The 6,343-nt window shown below is 51.9% G+C and overlaps 1 pseudogene; it reads right to left on the bottom strand.

The window, feature by feature from the left end:
• Window positions 1–2,618: 2,618 nt before the first annotated feature.
• LOC124974499 (ellis-van Creveld syndrome protein-like) lies at window positions 2,619–5,620 on the bottom strand (annotated as a pseudogene).
• Between the last annotated feature and the right edge of the window lie 723 nt (window positions 5,621–6,343).

The raw sequence follows: 6,343 nt of genomic DNA, 5'->3' as shown, positions 1-6,343 counted from the left end.
CATCCACAAGAATGGGGTTCTAATTAGACTAAGATATAGTCCATGCTTGTAAATCATATCAAAATGGACTCTATTTTCACGTTTAACCAAAAAGACCTAATTCAAAGATCTTTTTAATTATAAAAAAAGACATGGAAATTAACAAATGCACGGTTATAAAGTACTACATAAATAATTAAGAATATTTTGAATGATATTCAATTTAAAATCTTAAGGAAACCGGCTTAGCAAAAAATTTCAAAATAAATAATTTTTAAAATATGTCATGAAATGATAACTCTTCAGATCAGTTTTTCCCCTTGCCACCATCTACAGCTATAACAAACAAATATATCTGCTCAGAATACATGATTCTAATCACAATAGAATCACAACTCATCTAAAAAAGAATAGGTTTAGATTTAGCATGCTACACTTACATAATTTTTTAAAAGGAAAAAAGGTTTAAACACTAAGGTTTATGGTAAATACTTTGATTAACCAGATAATTTTCTCAATATATAAATTAATTTGTTAGGAATATTTAAGTTATTTTAGTCAGTTTTTTCACTGCTATGACTACAAGACCTGACAAGAACAATTGTAGAGAAGAAAAAGCTTATTTGCGGGCTCACTGTTTCAGGGGTCTCCATCTACAGATAGTCGGCTCCATTCCTTGGGGCTCCAGGTGAGGCTGCACATCATGGAGGAGGAGTGTGGTAGAAGGAAGCAGCTCACATGATGATCAGAAAGCAGAAAGAGACTCCACTGGCAAGATACAGAATGAATACCCCAAAGGCACTCCCCATACACCTACCTCCTCCAGCCACACCCTACCTAACTGCCTTCAGCTACCACTCAGTTAACCCCATCAGGGGATTAATTCACTGACTGGGTTAAGGCTCTTAAAACCCAATAACTTGGGGCTGGAGATATAGCTCAGTTGGTAGCGTTCTTGCCTGCTAAGCACAAGGCCCTGGGTTCAATCCCCAGTACCAGAAAAAAAACAATAATTTCTCCTGCAAAACTTCTGGCACTGTCTCACATAGACCTTTTGGGGATGCCTCACATCCAAACCATAACACAAGTTTACTGTATGACTGTTTAAATATTTTATAAGAATTGTAAGCCTTCTGATGAAATCTAAATGATTTATAGACCTTGATACAGGTATGAAAATTGTCTCTTTCCCTGCAGGTATGTAATCACAAAATAACTAATTGCTGCTTTATTTTTTATTATATGAGGCATAGTGTGTAAGAGTGTTCATCTAATTTTAATTACCAGATTTCTACAAACATTTCTACTTTTCAAATTAAAAGAGGTTTCTTTTGCTTTACAAATCATCAAACAACAGTCTATGAATAATGACTTCTTCAATAAAAATGTCACATGATTAAACTTTTTTTTAACCACCAGTGGTTTTAGTAAGTCAAAATAAGAAAGCAAGTCCCCTTAATCTTGCCGTAATGACAGATAAAAACACTAGTCTATTTTTTTCAGTCCCTACGTCCCTGAGGGATTTACCACCTTTTAGTCCTTAGAACGACAGAAGCCACCGGCCCACTGTATCTGCTTTCCAGAGATATGTATGCACTCAGGACCCATGCTTATTGCTTCTCAGGATGTGGCCCAAGAAACCACTGCTGTTCTGGGCCCCAAACACTGCTTTCCTTAACTCTTAATAATGGCATCCCACTCGGGTAGGCGAATCACAGTCCCTGGAGCCTTGGAACATGCATCTGCACGTGGGTGAAGAGACTTTGCAGGTGGGATGTGACTAAGGGTCTCGATGACCTGGAGGGCCCAGGTGGGCCAGGGTCCTCCTAAGTGGAACAGAAACAGGAGGGGAGCAGAGAGCATGAGTGGCAGAAGTGGACATGAGCGACTCCATTATGGCCCTGAAGAAGGAGGGAGGGCCAGGAGCGGTGGAGTCTGCAGCTCAAGAAGCTAGAAAAGCGTTGCAACTCCTCCCTGGAGCCTCCCCATGACACGGGTCTGCCAGGCTTCCCTCTGGCCCAGGAGGCCCCCTCAGGTGCCTGAGTTCCAGACCTGTGGGGTAACAACTGTGTCGTTTGAAGCCACGAGGTTTGTGGTGATTTCTTACAGTTACAGGAATCCTGTGGTACCTTTGGACTGCCAGGGACTAGTGGTCACCAATACCCCTACCGATCGCTGATTCCTCACTCACTAGTCCCTCTGCCTAGGCCGGCCACCCCAGGGCCAGGCTGTGGGTAGAGATGGGACCAGGCTTCAGCCCCGACACCAGTCCTGCTGCCTTCCCTCTGGCACCTGGCTCTGCCCCCATGGCTCCTGACTCCTGGCTGTGCAGCTGAGCATCCCTGAACAGCTCTTCTTTCATTGCTGAGTAGTAAACACTCACCTTACTGTTTGTTTAAAGACGGGGTGGGGGGTGTGGAAGAACACACTTCTCTCTGCAGCCCTGGGAACCATCAGGCAGCCACTGAATTTGTGTCACAGTCACTGTGCCACCAATATTGAGATGTGTCATGCCACAGAAAGGGTGACAATGTAGTTCTAGTGACAGACCCTGGGAGCACCCAGGCAGAGTGGCTGGTGCACGCATGAGTGTGTTCTGCACATGCCTCCAAGACTATAAGCTTCAGGCGGTGAGGGTTCTAAGTGCGGCTGCGCCTCGGCTCCTCCTCCAAGTGCTTCGCTGAAGCTGCTAAGGGCCAGATGCCCGTGCTGGCTCCACTTCGACAGAGGAGCCGGGATGCGGGGCATCCAGACAGACCCAAGCCACACTTTCTCGGCAGGCGCCAGCGCTGTCCTCGCTCAGCTCCAGGGTGCATCTGGGCCTCTGCGATATCATCCTGTGCCCCCGACAGCCTGTTCAGGGCTCCACCACCCGAGGGACTGACATAGAGCACAAAACAAGTTGCCTCCCTACCCAAAGCACGATGATCACTTCCTGCCCCACTCGTAGGAAAGGGCCACACATCAGGATGGTCCCCAGTCCCACAGCTGACCAAGGTCTTAGATTCAAATCCCCTGAGCCAGGCTGCAGGGGGCCAGTGGGTCAGGAAGGGTCACACAGCTGCATCTCCCCCCTGCTGGCCAGCGGCAATCACATCCAACACTCCAGTCACTCCAAGATGGGGACTGTCAAACCGAAGTGCCCTGGAAGGTCACAGGCAAATGAGGCCCCAGGGCAGGGCCCTGAGCTGACAGGGACATCCTGGAGAGGGACATGAGCTGTGTGGCTCACCAGCGAGGACATGGGAGAGGGCTGTGTCTGCCAGTCAGGAAGAAAGGCCTCCCGGTAGCACTGCCGCTCCTGGATCCAGACTTGCAGTCCCAGCCAGGAGACAGTAACTCCTGCTGTTTAAGCCCCGTCTGTGTGTCTTGCTGTGGCAGCCACCGTCACCCAACCCAGGACGGCCATCCCTGTGATGACGATTTGCACTTCCTGCTTGGTGGGTCTCCAGGAATGACCCAGCTCCTGGTCCACTGGGACCTGTCCCTTCAACACCTGCTTCAGACATCGCTTCCTGCAGACAACCGACCTTGACCTCACCTTCACCCGGGCACATCCCCCATCCCTCCTCCCCCACCCCCCTCTGTGCTGCTCAGCAGTTATGGTGATGGGAGCCAAGGTGGCCTGGGACACCCACATCCCAGCTGCATCCCTAGGACCTCCCACACACTCAAGTCCTCACTGTGAAGGACCCCTGCCATGCCCATTCCAGAGGGGGAAACTGAGGGCTAGAGACCAGGTGGTGTTCCTGTGGCCGCACAATGAGGGGGAGGGAGGCCAGCGGGTTACCTTCCCTGAGCCGCTGCTTGTCCCCTGGAGCTGTCCCCTGAGGCACTCCTGCCAGCCCTTACAGTTTTCCCACAGCCCTGGCAGCCCCTCAGGCAGGGGCTTCATCCTGCCCACCATTGTGTCTCCAGTGGTGAGCAGATGGCAGGGCTGGACCAGCTGCCCAGGAGCACCCACAGCTGGGTGTGACCTCCTGGTCATCCTGAACCTACCTGGGTCCCTGCCCCAGGATTTGCAGCTCTTGTCCCCACAAAAACCTGAGGTTTTTCTGCCAGTAGCTGAGGCCACCTACCTGGCAAAGGGCGGCCATGGCCTCTGTGTTTCTGACCTCCTCCTCCTCCTCCAGGCCACTCCGCATCAGCCTCTACCTCTCCAGGATCCCGTGAAAAGCCTCGAGAAACTCCTTGGGGTCGGAGTTCAGGCGGGAATCAGCCAGGAAGCTCCTCCGCTCCTCTTCCTGAGCCAGCATGAACATTGCTCTCCTCTCTGCCTGGTGAGCCAGGGACTCCTCCACCAGCTCTTTGGCTCTCTGGATAAACTCCCTGCTGAAGCTCTCTGCCTCCTCCCAGAAGGCCTTGTGCTGCCGGGTCATCAGCTCCTCCTTCTGCTGCCCAGACAGCTTCCCCTGGATGCTCAGCAGCTCCAGGCCTCAGGAGATGGCGGCCAGCCGGCACTTGGTCTCCACCTGGATCTGCATCCTCAGGAACTGGATCATTTTTGCCACGTGCACTTGGCCCATGGTTCTCTCCAGGGCGTCCAGTGCCTGCAGATCCTGAGACTCGAACAAGAGCCCTTCAGCTGCAATCATCCTTTCTGTCACAGTCATCATGAGCTGCTGCACTTTGGAGCTGGAACACTTAAATTGGTCCACAAGAAAGTGCTGGATGTTTTCCATCTGTTTCCAGAAAGCTTCCATGTCACCCAGGAGCTACTCCCCATGCTCCCTCTCCTTCCTCTCCATGTCTGCCAGGGTGGCGTACCCAGAGGCACCAGTGCCCTTCGTCTCTGTGCTTGACAGTTTGACCTGAAGTGCCTTCTCCAGTTCCTCCAAATCCTGTTCTTGTTTTGACAGAATCTTCTGATAGAATTCATCATCAGCCTTTTTCTTAGGAAGAAGGTCCAGGAGGCACATTTTAAAAACCTGAAAAAACATCATGTGCTTCTCCTGCCTCAGCACCATGTCCAAACTCCCACTGGTCTTTTAAGTGAAGGCTGTAGATACACAGGTAATGTCTGCACTCTCGCAGGCCAGCACCTCCAGAAAGCTGCTCACCACAGGAAGGTGCAGCTGAGGAACCTGTCCTCGCTGGCGGCCAAGTGGATGCTGGACGAGGAGCTGCCGTTGTCCTTCTCTGCCTGGCTCAGGCTGCCCAGGCTGCTGGACAGGGAGGCCTCCACGGGCTGATGCGGCAGGACTGCCTGGTTCAGGTGCTCGTGCAGGGAGGGATGGAGGAGCCATGGGCCAGGGGCCGGAACTTCTGAATGATGGGGTAGATGACTTTGGCCTTCAGGGCAAATGCTGTGATTATTACTGTTGAAAGATGGTTCATATTTGTCCGGGGCCTCCGCGTCCCTCGAAGGCAGCAGGTCTCTCTTCCTCCTCCTGGATGGGGAGCCGGTCTCCGTGGGGCTCAGTGCCTGAGGCTCCAATTTCTTGAGCAGACGTTGAGTGTCATCTTTCTGGTGTCGTGGGTGCAGGCGGCCCGCGTGGAAGCCGAGCCATAGACCGAGGCCTAGGCCAAGAGCGGCGCCCAGTAGCACAGCGGGGGCCAGCAGCACAGGCACGGGCCGCAGCATGTCCCAGCCCGGCAGCAGCCGCGCGTCACTAGCGCAGGCCGCCGCGCCACGGGCCATGGGGTCGTTCAGCTAGGGGACCCACCGCATCCCGCCCGCCGCCATGAACTGCCCAGGCCGGCGGCTTGCCGCACGCTCCCGACCAAGTCTGCGATGCGGCCCTCGGAGGTCCCGCGACCAGGGCGCCGGGCGCTCGCTCGCCCACTTTCCAGCGGGTGAAACCGCCTTCCTCCTGCTCCTCTCCGGCTTCCCTGCTCCGCCAATTAAACCCTTAAAAGCTCGAAGTAGCAGGTCGCCTTGTATGATGCAGCATTCTCTTTCTGTTTGTCTAGATGGTGTAAAAAAAAGAAAAGAAGAAACACAATTCAACCCTGTTTGCATCCCAAACAGAAAAGGTGTCCTAATCCGCTGCAACCCTTGCTGCCCTGTGTGTGGCAAGGTGGCCTTTCCCTTCAACATGACACAGATGAGCATTGCAGATTTCAAACCAAAAAAGTCACCATTCTCTTAACGGAAGCCAAGTGTCTTTTTGGAACAGCATAGGGTTTTAAATGATGGCGTCCTTTCTAAAAGCAGAGCCAAATTCTGAGTGGCAAAAAACAGAAAAAAGTGACCTTAGCATTCTTCCAACTGCTATTCTTCAAAGGCCTGCTTGGTATCTGTGACCCTGAATGGCAGAAGTTCCCCCACAGATGGCCACTTTCTCTAAATGATAAAAGGGCTCTCTGTGCCTAGACTTTCTATCAGTAATACTATTTTTGCAGGGCATCTGCTTTCTTTCCT

The sequence above is a fragment of the Sciurus carolinensis genome, unplaced genomic scaffold (genome assembly GCF_902686445.1).
Source record: "Sciurus carolinensis unplaced genomic scaffold, mSciCar1.2, whole genome shotgun sequence".
NCBI classification, from domain to species: domain Eukaryota; kingdom Metazoa; phylum Chordata; class Mammalia; order Rodentia; family Sciuridae; genus Sciurus; species Sciurus carolinensis.
Note: the sequence above shows the minus strand (reverse complement) of the source record. Positions and strands in the feature narration are given on the sequence as shown.